This window comes from Pseudophryne corroboree, chromosome 5, assembly GCF_028390025.1.
Source record: "Pseudophryne corroboree isolate aPseCor3 chromosome 5, aPseCor3.hap2, whole genome shotgun sequence".
In the NCBI taxonomy this organism is placed as follows: domain Eukaryota; kingdom Metazoa; phylum Chordata; class Amphibia; order Anura; family Myobatrachidae; genus Pseudophryne; species Pseudophryne corroboree.
Window position 1 is genome coordinate 797,553,770 of NC_086448.1, and position 16,409 is coordinate 797,570,178.

Genomic DNA, 16,409 nt, shown 5'->3' on the forward strand with positions numbered 1-16,409 from the left:
TATTGCTGCAAAAAGTGGATTGGCTGTGTATGTTACAGATGGAGCCACGGTCATCTAGGCTTCTCTGCTGCGCCTAGGTGCACCAAGGTTTATTAGCATAAGCCTTTCATCTATTGTTCTCAGCTGCAATACAATACAGAGAGAATGTCCGGGAGACTCCCAAATCTCAGGTTGCTCTCCTGCACACCTGGAAAGTCTCCCCAAGACTGGGTACTCCAGGCGCTTGATGGCATGATTTGCACTGATCTGCATCAATGAGGCCCTCCCGCTTGCTTTACACTGCCGGTAATTATGGCATCATAGAGGGGTGGTGCTAGAGGGCAATGATGACACGATCGTAGCATCTTAGATGCCAGCAAAACAGCTGGTACACCGGCAACTCGCGCCCATTGTTCCAAATTGAAATAGACCTTACTGTATGTGTCCTGTGGCTTTGGGGCCTATAGTGGAGATGTATTGGAGCCCAGGGTTCCAAAGCTATCCAGGTATGTATATATGAAAAATGAAGCATAAAACATTCACAGCCTATAATGCACAGAAATATGCAAATCTAAGCAAAAGGAAGGAATTTATTACTGGGATCAGGAGCTGCAGTTTATTTATGACTTAAGGCAGACACAAGGCAGAGCTGCCAGATTGTACAGTGAGATCATAGGTAAAATTAGTGTTACCGTACGCTGCAAAATTAAAATACATTTAGGACATTGAGTGAAGAAATAAGCACGCTGCTAGAGAAAGAGTTATTATTTGTGCTGTGAAAAGTGGCTGCACATAGGGGCTAATTCAGACCTGTTCGCTCACTAGGGTTTTTTTGCAGTCCTGCGCTCGCAAAGTCGCCGCCCATAGGGGAGTGTACTTTCGCTTTGCAAGTGTGCAAACGTATGTGTAGCCAGTAGCGGCTCTTGCCACGGGCAAGCAGGATTTTTGCCCGGGGTGCCGCTACCCTGATGGCGCCGCCGCCCCCATGGCAAGAGCCGCTACTAATCCACCCTCCCTCCCCACTCCCCGGCCCCCGGCTGCAGCGAGCGCCATGTGCGCCTGCTGCAGCCGGCGTCGCTGACTGACGCTAGAGGTCAAAATTGACCCCTAGTGTCAGTGCGGTGCTGCTTTGGGAGAGACGTCATGACGTCTCTCCCATAGAGAGGAGCTGGCGCCCGGAGACAGCAGCAGCAGCAGTCCGGAAGCAGGAGCGAGGCTGGTAAGTATTGTGTTTTTTTTTTTTTAGGGTTTCAAAGTGGCGCTACTACAGGGGGCACTACTACTGGGGGCACTACTACAGGGGACACATACAGGGGGCAAAGCTACAAGGGGCACATCTAAAGGGGGCACATACTGGGGGCACTGCTACAGGGGGAACAGCTACTGGGGGCACAGCTACTGGGGGCAAATCAACTGGGGGCACAGCTACAAGGGGCACAGCTACTGGGGGCACTACTACAGGGGACACATACAGGGGGCAAAGCTACAAGGGGCACATCTAAAGGGGGCACATACTGGGGGCACTGCTACAGGGGGAACAGCTACTGGGGGCACAGCTACTGGGGGCAAATCAACTGGGGGCACAGCTACAAGGGGCACAGCTACTGGGGGCACTACTACAGGGGGCACAACTACAGGGCGCACTGCTACAGGGGGAACAGCTACTGGGGGCAGAGCTGCTGGGGGCACAACTACTGGGGGCAAATCTACAGGGGGGCACAAGTACAGGGGGCACAACTACTGGGGGCATAGCTACTGGGGGCAAATCTACAGGGGGACACAACTACAGGAGGACACAACTACAGGGTTCAAATCAACTGGGGGCACAGCTACAGGGGGCACAGCTGCTGGGGGTACAGCTACTGGGGGCACAACTACAGTGGGGCACAAGTACAGGGGGATAACTGTGGGCACGCCCTTTTCCCATGAAGAAGCCACGTCCCTTCCCTATGAAGAAGCCATGCCCCTTCCCTATGAAGAAGCCACGCCCGTTTTGGGGCGCACGCCCTCGGCGTGCACCAACTGTATTTTACCTGGAGGGGGGGCGCCACAGGAAACTTTCGCCCTGGGTGCCACAAGGTCTAGAACTGGCCCTGTGTGTAGCAGAGCTGTACAAACAGATCTTGTGCAGTCTCTGAGTAGCCCAGGACTTACTTAGCCGCTGCAATCACTTCAGCCTGTCCGGGGCTGGACTTGACATCAGGAACCCTCCCTGCAAACGCTTGGACACGCCTGCGTTTTTCCAAACACTCCCTGAAAACGGTCAGTTGCCACCCACAAACGCCCTCTTCCTGTCAATCTCCTTGTGAACGCCCGTGCGAATGGATTCTTCGCACAAACCCATCGCAGAGCGGCAATCCGCTTTGTATCCGTGCGACGCACCTGCGCATTGCGGTGCATACGCATGCGCAGTTTAGACCTGGTCGCCCGCTGTATGAAAACGCAGCCTAGCGATCAGGTCTGAATTAGGCCCACAGCCTCCAAATTGATAAAGCACAAGGTCATTAAACCATGAATTACAATAGTCATAAGGCCCTCACGGTTCTATAGTCCCTTATAGCTGCCTGTCATTACCACTTCCCATGTCATTTGTGACCCACGGTACTCACCAGAACTATTTCTACGGGAAAAGTAACAGAGAAAACAGTTACTGGTAATCAGTTTTCTGTCCCTTACAGCTTCTTCCATAAGGCTGGGTACACACCTGACAAAAATGTTGGCGGACTCGCCGTCGCACAGACCGATCGGCAGATCAAGGTAAGTGTATACACTTACCTATTGGACACTCTACGTGTCGGCGGAACACCCGTACACACAGCCATATGGCTTCTTCGCAAACATATTGGGGGTACACACCCGCCGACGGGCTCACGATATATCAGCTGTTCGCTTGAATGGTTGATATATCGGCCAGTGTGTACCCAACTAGATTTTATAACACACAGGGGGAAATGCATCAAACCTTCGAGAAATATAAAGCTGAGAAGTTTCCTAAAGCAACTAATCAGCTTTTTTCATTTCAAACATTGTACTAGATAAAGGACAGTTAGAAGTTTATTGGTTGATAAGGGCAACTTCTCTGGGCAATTTCTCCACTTTATCTCTCTCCAAGACTTGATACAACTCCCCCACTGTCACCAACACTGCACGTGAACTAGGAAATATGACAGACTTGTGCATATCACTCCCTTGCGCACCTTCCCCTGAGTGGTTTTCAAATGTCTATTAGCCCAGGGCTAATCAACTCAGACTGTGGGCGGCGCCCTCAGCACCCATCTCAGCGATGTTGATCGCATATGTACTAACATATGCGAGTACCATCGCAATGCGGTGATGGAGGCCCCCGCGATACCTGTGAGGTGGCATGCGGTGGGGGGACTCCGTCACCTCCTCGGGGTCTCCACCTACTCACCTGCCGGGAAGCAGGCTGTCCGGGGCGCCTCCTCCCTGCAGCCGGAAGGACCTCCGGCTGTGTTGCTAGGGGGAGGAGGAGTTTGAGGCCGGGACTAGGGCTGCCTGGAAGGAGATATGCCGGGGGGAGGGAGGTTGGCGTCAGTGGCGGGGGGGGGGGGGGTGGAGGAGGCAGCGTACGGTGACAAGAAGCCCATAGACTTCTATAGGGTATCACCATCCAAAGATGGCGATGCCCTCAGGGGCAAAAACGTGGCGGATGGGGGTTACTACATCCGAAAATGCGATAAAACCCCAAAAACGGGTGTTTATTGCATTTTCCCCTTAGTACATCCCGCCCTGTCTGTAGATATTAATAGCTAATTCATTCCATAAATATTGCACAGTTTTGAAATGCTATACAGGATCCTTGGGGTGAGGAAAGGGGGGGGGGGGGGGGATTTACAACTACATGTTACTGTGCTAAGGAGCAGGTCTCATTTGTAGAAGAGCTGTATAGCCCCGGGCAGGGAGTATGGGGATCACATCACTATTTTAATTAGAGGAATATTTTATACATGAATTATGTAAATGTTATAATTGTATTACTGCTGCAGGCTAAATTGTGCTAAACTGATAAATTATGAAGTTACAGGAAAGATTGGGAATATAATGAGGTAACAGGGAGCGGGATTGTAACATATAGTAAATTGGTTTAGCAGGCAGAGGATGTTGGGAATATGTGTGTACAGGCTGAGGATGTAGCACAGCCTTACACTGTGAACAGCCCAGTTACTTAACCAGTGGAGTGGTTTTATGGAAGATAAAGAAGCAGCCGTACTCACTGTTATACACACTGGCAGATGAAGCAGAGAATAGGGGCCCTCATTCCGAGTTGATCGCTAGCTGCCGTTGTTCGCTGCGAAGCGATCATTTAAAAAAATGGCAAAACTGGGTTCTGTTGAGGGGTTCAGGATATGGCCTGATTTTGAGATGGACACTGTTGCGGCTTTCCTTGCATCTTTTGATGCAGTTACATCTGCGACCTAATGCAAATGCTGCCACAATACCCTTTCCTGGTGTACATCCATGCTGCAATCATGCTTTGTGGGTCTTTAGACACCACCATCGGACACACCATTGAAACCTTCACCAGCCCTATGCTAAATGCAGATCATCTGTCTGACTACAGCCTCCAGTGTGAGCAATTCAGGGTCTCAGTACACAAGCACTTTCAGCAGCACGCCTATACTATATTACATCTGCGTGATATTGCCCAACACATTTCTAATACACTTCCTGGTGCATGCATCTGATTCCGTACTGCTACTGTACAAACACCATGCACATGTGAACAGGAAGGGCAGCACCCACTATGAGGGGATATTTAATTAGCCGCGGGTTATATATATATATATATATATATACTAGGTGGTTCATTGCGCCCTACGGGCGCTCTTCACACCGTCGCAAGGGGCTACCCGTGAGGGGCGGGTGCGGGGTTGCTGCGGGTGGGGGAGGGAGTCCGGAGCTACAGCGGGTGCTGGAGGGGGTGTGTGGGGGTGCCGCGGATGGGGCCGGAGGTATCGTGAGTGGGGGAGGGGTGGGTAATGCTTCTCCTCCTGTCAGCAGCTAAGCTGCTGTCCTCCCTTTGGCAGTGGCTCTCCCGGAGACTCGCACAGCAGCCAGTCACTATTGTTAGGGCCGGTGTCCCAACGCACCGCATTACAGGGAAGAAGATGCACTCAATAAACTACAGCTCCCAGCAGCCCTAAGGGACGGAATGCTTCGCGCTATGGGTTGCTGGGAGCTGTAGTTTAGGGGGCGTTACGTGTGTAAGCATCACTGGTACAGGGGGGCGTTACGTGTGTAAGCATCACTGGTACAGGGGGCATTACGTGTCTAAGCGGCACTGATACAGGGGGTGTTACATGTCTAAGTGGCACAGATACAGGGGTGTTACGTGTTTAAGCATCACTGGTACAGAGGGCATTACGTGTCTAAGCGGCACTGGTAGAGAGGGCGTTACGTGTGTAAGCGTCACTGCTACGGGGGGCGTTACATGTGTAAGCGTCACTGCTACAGGGGGCATTACGTGTCTAAGCGGCACTGGCACTGGGGGCGTTACGTGTCTAAGCGGCACAGATACAGGGGTGTTACGTGTCTAAGCATCACTGGTACAGGGGGCATTACGTGTCTAAGCGGCACTGGTACAGGGGGTGTTACGTGTCTAAGCGGCACAGATACAGGGGTGTTATGTGTCTAAGCGTCACTGGTACAGAGGGCATTACGTGTGAAAGCATCACTGCTACGGGGGGCGTTACATGTGTAAGCGTCACTGGTACAGGGGGTGTAACTTGTGTAAGCGTCACTGGTACAGGGGGCGTTACATGTGTAAGCGTCACTGGTACAGGGGGTGTAACTTGTGTAAGCGTCACTGGTACAGGGGGCGTTACGCGTGTAAGCGTCACTGGTACAGGGGGCGTTACGTGTGTAAGCATCACTGGTACAGGGGGCGTTACATGTGTAAGCGTCACTGGTACAGGGGGTGTTACTTGTGTAAGCATCACTGGTACAGGGGGCGTTACATGTGTAAGCGTCACTGGTACAGGGGGTGTAACTTGTGTAAGCGTCACTGGTACAGGGGGCGTTACGTGTGTAAGCGTCACTGGTACAGGGGGCGTTACGTGTGTAAGCATCACTGGTACAGGGGGCGTTACATGTGTAAGCGTCACTGGTACAGGGGGTGTTACTTGTGTAAGCATCACTGGTACAGGGGGCGTTACATGTGTAAGCGTCACTGGTACAGGGGGTGTAACTTGTGTAAGCGTCACTGGTACAGGGGGCGTTACGTGTGTAAGCGTCACTGGTACAGGGGGTGTTACGTGTCTAAGCGGCACAGATACAGGGGTGTTATGTGTCTAAGCGTCACTGGTACAGAGGGCATTACGTGTGAAAGCATCACTGCTACGGGGGGCGTTACATGTGTAAGCGTCACTGGTACAGGGGGTGTAACTTGTGTAAGCGTCACTGGTACAGGGGGCGTTACATGTGTAAGCGTCACTGGTACAGGGGGTGTAACTTGTGTAAGCGTCACTGGTACAGGGGGCGTTACGTGTGTAAGCGTCACTGGTACAGGGGGCGTTACGTGTGTAAGCATCACTGGTACAGGGGGCGTTACATGTGTAAGCGTCACTGGTACAGGGGGCGTTACATGTGTAAGCATCACTGCTAGAGGGGGTGTTACTTGTGTAAGCATCACTGGTACAGGGGCCGTTACGTGTGTAAGCATCACTGGTACAGGGGGCGTTACTTGTGTAAGCATCACTGCTAGAGGGGGTGTTACTTGTGTATGCATCACTGGTACAGGGGGGCGTTACATGTGTAAGCGGCATTGGTGAAGGGGGCGTTACGTGTCTAAGCGTCACTGGTACAGAGGGCGTTACGTGTGTAAGCATCACTGGTACAGGGGCCGTTACGTGTCTAAGCGGCACAGATACAGGGGCGTTACGTGTGTAAGCGTTACTGCTACAGGGGGTGTTACTTGTGTAAGCGTCACTGGTACAGGTGGGGCGTGACATGTGTAAGCGTCACTGGTTCAGGGGGCATTACATGTCTAAGCGTCTCTGGTACAGGGGGCGTTACATGTGTAAGTGTCTCTACTACAGGGGGTATTATGTGCGCTGTGCCTTTGTAAAGTATGCAAGGTTGCCAATTTATAGTTTGCAGGGGGGCGCCGAACACCCTAGCACCGGCCCAGACTGCACACCCACTGCACTGCACAACACTGTCACCTTTTACATTGATTCAGCGTCCAGACATTACCCTCCGTGATATCACCCACTCTATCCGTTACATTAGCCATCTCGGGGCTTCCAGGCCGGCAGCCCAGGTGCTGTGTTGCGGAGTCAGGGCCTCTGGGGATCTGGGTGCGGCTGTGGCGGGGAGGCACTTCTGTAACATCACACGCAGAGGAGGCTCCGGGTCTCAGAGAGATGCGGCGCTGGTAGGGCTATGAAAGTCTTCCGCTGCGCCGCTTTCATACACATCTATGCCGGTGGCCGCAGCAGCTTTTGTTCCACCTGCGCTGCGGCTAGGGAGTGGGGATTGTTGATGCTGGAGGGGGCAGGCGGACTGGCAGCAGGACATAGGACTCTGCAGTAAAAGGTTTTTTTCCCTATCTGCAGTGCAGAGACTGGCTGCAGATGCAGTGGCATACCCTCCAGCTGCACCTTTTTGGCAGGTACAATGCCTTTTTTTATGGTATGTACCGATTATTGACTCTCCAAGCTTCCATTGAAAGTATAGGAAAAGGGGCGTGGCCACACGGCTGTACCCGTGGCCACGTCCCCTTTCAAATGTGTATCAATGTTCAGAGCCGGTCATAGGCATAGGCAAACTAGGCAATTGCCTAGGGCCTTTGATATGCCTAGGGGCATCATCAGCTTCTGCTGATTAAAATGATATGCGGCATGCCTTTATTCTGTGTGTAGCATTTCATATGCAGATACAGCCACAGTCTCACACAGTATATAGGCATGCTGCATATCAGTTTAATCAGCCGAAGCTGCTTGTGCATCCTAGCCACATAGCAATGCAAATAAGATGCATTTTCATTAAAAAAAAAGGTGCCCGACGTTAGCATTGATGCAAGATTTATGAGGACACATCTGTATCCAAGCAAAGGCAGAGGTCACAGTGTTAGTGGCAGTGTGAGTGCTGTGTGCATGTGAGTGGGTTGGTTGTGCAGTAGTGTTCAGAATATGTGTAAGGAGCATTATGTGTGTCATGTAAAAATGCATTAATAATGTGCAACATATGTGTAAAGGGGCACTATGTGTGTCATTATGTGTATAAGGGCATTAATAATGTGCGGCATATGTGTAACAGGGTACTACTGTATGTGTGTCATTATGTGTATAGGGGCACTAATAATGTGCAGCAAATGTGTAGGGGGCACTATGTGTGTCATTATGTGTATAAGGGCATTAATAATGTGCGGCATATGTGTAACAGGGTACTACTGTATGTGTGTCATTATGTGTATAGGTGCACTAATAATGTGCAGCAAATGTGTAGGGGGCACTATGTGTGCCATTATGTGTATAAGGGCATTAATAATGTGCGGCATATGTGTAAGGGACATTATGTGTAAAAGGGCATTAATAAAGGTTGTCATAATGTCTAAGGCGCATTATGTTTATAAGGACATTAATGTGTCTTATGTGTAAGGGGCATTACTGTGTGGAATTGTGTATAAATGCATTACTAATGTGTGGCATTATGTGTATAAGGTGCTCTACTATGTGGCATTGCATATAGAAAGGGCACTACTGTGTCGTCTAATGTGAATAAAGAGCAATAAGGTGTGGTGTAATGTGAATAAGGAGCAATTCAGTGTGATGTAATGTGAATAAGGGGCACTACTGTGAGGAGTAACGTTTATAAGGTAAAGTGATACTACTGTGGGATGTAATATGAATTATGGACACTATCGCAAGATAAAATGTGAATAAAGTTGCAGTACTGTGTGGTGTAATTGGAATTGAGGTTACTATTGTGTGGCCATGCCCCTTCCCAGCAAGAAGATGCCCCTTTTTGGGCTGTGCGTCAAATGTGCGAACTGTTCCTATTTAAAATATAGGGGGTACAAGGACTGCTATGGGTCAGGGGTCATGGTGCTGGAAAAGAGGTGCAAGGTCAGAGGCAGAACCAGCGGTGGTGCTAGGGGGCACCAGCCAAAATCTTGCCTAGGGCATCATATTGGTTAGGGCCGGCTCTTTCAATGTTTATGTGTAAAGTGTTGGAGGGTGTGTTGCTGCAGATGCAGTGGGACTATTTTGGGGTGTGGGGCTGGAGCTGCAGCTCCATCAGTCCCATTGCTAATCCTCCTCTGTGAAAACACAACAGGCAAAGGGCAGAGCCTCCCATTGGATGTAACCTGTGTGGGAGGGCGTTTCTTGCCCAATCAGCTGTGGACTGGGTGTGATAGACCTGCTGCTAACCGAATGAGAGATGCGTTATACACACAGGCACAAAGTCACAGAGCTGGGCTATTATATAGGAGATATATATATACACACACATACACACACATATGCATATATATATATATATATATCTATATATATATATATATAAAAGAATGCCCTTTTAAAAAAAACAGCCGAGGTCAGCGGGCGTCCAGCAACTCCATAGAGCTCTCATATTCATAGAGTGAGTTCCAAAATGTGCAGGGTATTAGACGTAGGGCAGCGCCATCCAAATCGCTTTCCCCAGAAGGTACAAACTGTATGTAGAACACAAAGAACAGGGGGGGGCGCACGCTTGTGAATGTTAAACACTTTTACTTATGATCCAGCAAACACATATATCTAAATAAAGAATAATCAGCAAATAACAGCTGCAGTGGTGCAGGGTTACCCGGTAAGCCATCGGTAGTGCCATCCGGAGAACCTGCCTCCTGTGTTCACAATCATTATTTTAATGATAAGGCTAATACAGTGACTGTTTTATTTCCAGTTTTCAATGCAAAATATGAATTTGAGTGGTTTTTAATTTTTATCTTAAATAAACTACGAGCAGATTCCTTCATCCCATCATTACTATGTCATGTAATAGACAGGGAAAAGGCACCAGCAAAGGAAATAAATCACCCACCACCACTGTTTGGGAGTGGGGAATACAGTTTATATTATAATTTAATGGTACGGTAGCTGTACAATCGTTTTTTTGACAACTGGTCGGTGCAGAATGAATAACTGGAGCAAAATCAGATTTCTGCACAGGATAAAAATAAAGAGTCTTATTTTTTTAAACCCTAGGACAGCTGGCGGAATGCTTATTATAACACTGCATTACATAATATGCGGTATATACGGTTTCAGCATTCTTTTAAGAAAAATATTTTTATCTGGATGGGCAGTAATAAAAAAACAAGAGGAAAAATGTGGAAGAGTTTGTTGTGCAGCTGTCACCGGCCCAGCGGGCTACTGATCCGTAACTAACAGGCTGTACCTTAGGGCCTATGCCTACACGTACTTACTGTGGAGGTGGCTGCTTAATGTGGCTATTGTAATCTTTGCAATGCTGGAACTGCGCGCATTTGTTCCTGTTGCATTGCATTGTGAATTAAATGAACACCGACAGCTTCAAAAGATAAACTGTTCCGTTTCGTATCCAACTCTACCGCAGGGAGCTTCATGGTCAAGTTCATAACTCGATAGCATAAGGCTTAACTTTCAAGGTTCCTGAAATATGTGCTCGCGCTGAAAGGCTTGTCAAACGCAACATGTCAAATCTGAGAAAGTCACGGTTAGATTGGAAATCCAATACAAACTGAGCACACAGTGTTCTTTAAATTCTTGTGAAATCTTTAGAATAGTATCGTTAAAAGCTGCTATTGTTGTTTTTGGTATTTTCTTAATCATGAACAAGTTTCTTTTTGTAATGTAAATAGTTTATATTAGGCGCTACTTAGGGGTCAGTTAACAGAGCAATTACGTTTGCGGGGCGATTAAGCCAATAGTTTTGATTTTGGTTTAATCAGAAATGTTTCACTAAAAAGTTATTTAAAAAGATGATTTACAAGTACAAAAGGAAGTCAGTATGTCCTATAGATCGTTCAAAATTTTTATTTTGTTGTTTTTTAACGTAGTTTTAAAGATTTTTTTATTTGTTCTTGTTCAAAATTGTTGCTTAAGGGGGTCATTTCGAGTTGATCGCTAGCTACCGTGGTTCACAGCGCAGCGATCAGGCTATAAATCGGCATTTCTGCGCATGTGTATGCACCGCAATGTGCAAGTGCGACGTACAGGAACAAAGGCCTTTGTCGTTTTGTACAGGTTCTAGCGACGTTTTCATTCGCACTGGCGGCCGCAAGAAGATTGACAGGAAAGGGGCGTTTCTGGGTGTCAGGTGACCGTTTTCAGGGAGTGTTTGGAAAAACGCAGGCGTGCCAGGGAAAACGTAGGCGGGGCTGGGCGAACGCTGGGCAGGTGTGTGACGTCAAAAGCCGTCCCTCCAACGTTAGAATCATCGCACACAAAGAGTAAGTTCAGGGCTGGTCTTGTTTTGCACAAAATGTTTTTGCAGGCGCTCTGCTGCACAGGCGTTCGCACTTCTGCATAGCGAAAATACACTCCCCAGTGGGCGGCGACAATGCGTTTGCACGGCTGCTAAAAACTGCTAGCGAGCGTTCAACTCGGGATGACCACCTAAGTCCTTTGTTGCTAAGGCTTTCTCGCCCCTGTTCAGAGCCTATTTTGGAAGTTTTTCAGCAGGAGACATGGGATCATCAAAAGACAAATGCCTGATACTGTAGTTTTTAAAGCTAGTCTACAAATGTGCGCGGAGTCTCCCTTTTTTTGGTTATTTTAATGCCGTGTTTTGTTTTGCAAAACCACCCTCAGATGTTTTGGTTCGGAATTTGGATTTAAAATCTGAATCTTGGGTTTTGGATTTCTTGAAAATGGATAAAAACAGCTAAGATCAAGTAATTTTTACTGGAATTCAGATTTAACATCTGAATTCCAAACCGGCAGAATATCCATACCTGGAATTGGATCGCATCTCCCTAGAAGATCCGAACTGGGTTTTAGTCCGGTTCAGATCCACAAAATTCAGGTGGGTAAGGTTTTCTTGAGAACCGAGTCGCACATCTCTAGTCTATACATAGTACAAACACAAAGTGCCAAGTGCATGCATTCCAAGGGGTACATTTACTAAGATGGGAGTTCTATTTAGGATGGGATGTTGGTCATAGCAACCAATCAGATTACAGGTAAGATAAATGAGAAGTAGAATCTGATTGGTTGCTATGGGCAACATCCCATCTTTAATAGAACTCCCATCTTAGTAAATTTACCCCCATAGAGGGCTTATCTGGCTAATAAATCAGAGGGTTTCACATTATAGTGCAGACCTTCCTATTGAAAACAGTCGCTTTGTAGTCCGGGGATAAAAGTTTACTGAAATTATTGCCCAGAATATTTTAACTGCAAATGGATAGATGTACCAAGATATCCCAATGTATAGCAATAAGGTGCCTTTACACATTTACTGTATTTATTTATTAGCAGTTTCTTATATAACGCAGCATATTCCGTTGCGCTTTACAATTAGAACAACAGTAATAGAACAAAACTTGGCAAAAACAGACAGACAAAGAGGTAGGATTGGAAGGCCCTGCTCGCAAGCTTACAATCTATAGGGAAATAAACTCCTTTTTAGCGCTCACTAGAAATAAAAATACTTGGGTGAGCCTGTATTCTGGGGGAAGGCAAATTTTCGGTGCAATTTGTCTTTCAAATTAAAGTGCCGTCCACTTGTAAAACAGGCACATTATAAACCATCATAAAAATAAATTTGGTTTCCAATAGAAAAACTTTGATTTTCTTCCTTAAACACAGTCCATTTACTCTCACGTCATCTAAATAAAAATAGTTTAACAAAAGAGCTAATTAAATTGATTTGGTTTCCAAAACTACAAGTTTCTTGAGAAAAAGACCAACATTTTTGACCTTGACCTATATTTTTGACCATGTACAGTAAATCAATAGGCCACTGACCATACATTATGAAAAGAATAATGATACCAATAGTATAGTGCAGGGGGGGCTTCCGGTTGCCTGGAAACCCCCTTTCTCTTGGCAAGTGGCTGAAAATATGACAATAGCAATGGTATATAATACGATTACATTTTATAGTGTTAAATATTAATACTGTATTCCATACAGTATCCAGTGTATAAAAAGACCAATGTATCTATAAATGCCCAGGGTCATTACTAGGCCCTTCTACCGCTCCGCCAGACTCCTGGACTTGTTCCAATGTTCCACAGAATGGGAGATTATCGTTTGCATTTGGAAACCCCCCTCTAGAAATCCTGCATTTGCCACTGTAGTGGTAGCCTATATCACAAATGTGCTGTACCAAACTGCAACACCCGATTGACTACGGCTACAGTAATCCAATTTGGTGCATTGCTCAGACACACTTCCTATTCCCCGGTGTGGTTCTCCAGCAGTGGATAGAGACATCGACTATAAAATAACAATGGTTGCCCCAATGCTATATAGTCATTACTGCTTGCCGACATTGTATGCTTCCTTCCAGGAGATCCCTAGTGAGGAGGTCCAAGTAAGATGGTTGGGAGGGGGTAGTGATGGATTTTACATCATCAAGCTCCACCCCCTGCAGCATGTGACAGTATCACTAAGCAATGGGCAGGGCTGGGTTGCTTTCCCAGCCCAGGAGTCTGGAAGAACCTTGCAAAATATGTAGGTCTCCTGGACGTTTGGTAAAGTAGGCTAGTATAGCTACAGTACACTCAATAAGGCAAAGGGTTGGTCCAAATGAGCGGTTCTCCATGATAGTTTTCTACAACTTTCCAATGGTGGGTCATGCAGAAACATGTTTCCCTCATGGTGCACAGACTGGCTTCAGATCCAACAAGTTCCTAGAACATTTGCTTTCACTGCTATGTTTGGGAATGTTCCTAGTGACTCATTTAGAACAATAAAATATAACATTAGTTTTGCTTTAATGACATTCTACCAAGTCTTATGAAGCCAGATGGCTATTGCAGTCTCCTTGGTAACATATTTCTAATTTCCCACATTTGTCTCCAGCCTCTCCACACTCAGTCTCCATGTACTTTTCTATCTGCTTCCCGTTGTTATTGGCTTTTCAATCTCTCGTTTGCACTTGAGAACATATAGGAGGCTGAAAGCTTGTTTAATGTTGGCTGAAGAACATGTGGCAGATATCCAGAATTATATAAGTTTTGGCAGCGAAACCTTTCTCCGGCTCTCAGCAGCCCTCACAGAGCTGCAAGGATCAGTAAGCAGGCGATAAGAGATTTTGAAGTGGGTCTTTCTCCTCATTTAAAGTCACTCACAGCTCAGCAGCTCCCGGAGGTATCCTACAATGCAATCCATTTATTATGGGGTTAGTATAACAGAGATAAAAGCTGCTGATTAGAATTCCTAGAAAGCCGCACAGCAGAATTAACAGTCTCTCATTTTACACTGGAGGAGCTGAGCATAAAGTCAATTATATTTACTGACATATCATAATATCAGGCAACGGTGCCATAATATCTGAGCATGAGACGGCAATAATACATTAATGGATTGCTCCTGCTAAAATCTGCAAGCACGTAGGCATAGAACACAAGCAAAATATTTAAAGAGACAGATCTGAGGGATATAGGAGCTAATTCAAGCTTGTACCACGCCTATCTACTTTGCTGCCCCCTCCTCCGAGAGGAGGCAGCTTTGTAGATGTATGGGGGCGTGGCCGACAGCAGGATGGGTGGTCTGGGGGTGTGACCAACAGGGAAGTGGGCAGTCCAGGGGCGTGGCATCTGGAATGCATCATCGTGGCTCCGCCCCCGCCATGCAGTGCCGAGAAAATAGGTGCTGTATTGCAGGGGGCGGAGCTACGATAACGCGATTCAGCGCGAATCGCGTCATCGGACCCCCCTCGGACCGCCCACTTGCTCTCTGCTGCGGGCGGGTGAGGAGGGTCGTGGAGGGGCTGCAGGGAAAGCGGGAGGCTTGCCCACCTTTCCGGGGGGCCGGGAGGGCCACCCGCTTTTCGGGAGTCTCCCGGCTATTGCGGGAGGGTAGGCAAGTATGGCTTGTACGCAGTGGGCGATGTTCATGCAACGCAGCAATTATCATCAAACTGCGCATGTGCTGCAATCAGGGCTGCCATCAGAAATTGTTGGGCCCAGGACTGATAAAATAGACAGCCCCCCCCCCCCAAAAAAAAAAGATTCCGCCGCACCGCTCCACCCCTATGTGATGTCATACATTGTGATGGTACATATAGGTGGAGCGTCGCGGACCTACAGGAACAGTTCACAGAGAGCTGATATACAGGGAGGGCTTGTTTTAAGAAGTCCTCCCTGTGCATCAGCCCGCTGTTGTTTCACAGCTCTCCTGTTATTGGCAGTGGGAGCCAGAGGTGGGCCCCCTCTCTGTAAGGCCACGGGACACCAGTTCCCACAGTCCCTCCCTTATGGCTGCCCTGGCTACGATTGCAATGCATATGCGCGAAGGTGCCTCTGCCGTCCTGCTCGCAATGAGGATTTAATGTTAGAGACTGACATGAAGGGAATTTAAAGGGAGTGGTTGGGGAAATGCAGGCCGCTCATGGCTGTTTTGGGGGCATTTATCTGCCGACGGCTGCAAGCTTATACGTGCAAAAACATGACATTTGCATCACTACTACTGTGTCCAATCTGCATAGCCGTAGACCAACGCTTAGCCTCGATGTTTCTCATTTTTGCGTGTAGTCTGGGATGTATACGCAATTGCGAATGAGTTTGCGATGACTCTCTATTCATTCCCGGGCGATAGGTTCACTAGCTAACATTAGCAATTTCATAGCCTAGAAAATCAGCTCGGCCTTCAATACAATCGTCCCCAGCATCCTCCACCCCAAATTACTTCGCCTAGGGGTCCCAGAAGCTACCTGTTCCTGGATAGTAGACTTCCTGACAGATAGGACACAGGTGGTGAAAGCGGGGGAATTCACCTCTCAAGCGCAGTTCATTAGTACAGGGGCCGCTCGGGGCTGTGTCCTCTCACCCCTGCTCTTCTGCCTGTACACAAGTGACTGCACCTCAGAGGCGCAATCAGTAAAGATCATCAAATTCGCTGACGACACCACTGTCATCGGCCTCATCAAGGACGGGGACGAATCGGCCTATAGACGGGAAGTGGACCGGTTGGCCCAGTGGTGCATCCACAACAACCTTGAGCTCAACCGCCTCAAAACTGTCGAGATGATAGTGGATTTCAGGAAGAACTCAGCTAGTGCACCTCCGCTAATGATTGCCGACAGTGTGGTATCGCTAGTGGACTCCTTCAAGTTTCTAGGGACCACAATCTGCCAGGACCTTAAATGGGGGTCCAACGCTGACGCCACTGTTGGGAAAGTGCAGCAGAGGTTGTTCTTCCTCAGGCAACTAAGGAAGTTCAACATCCCACAGAATCTTCTGCTCCTCTTCTACTCCGCGATTGTGGAGT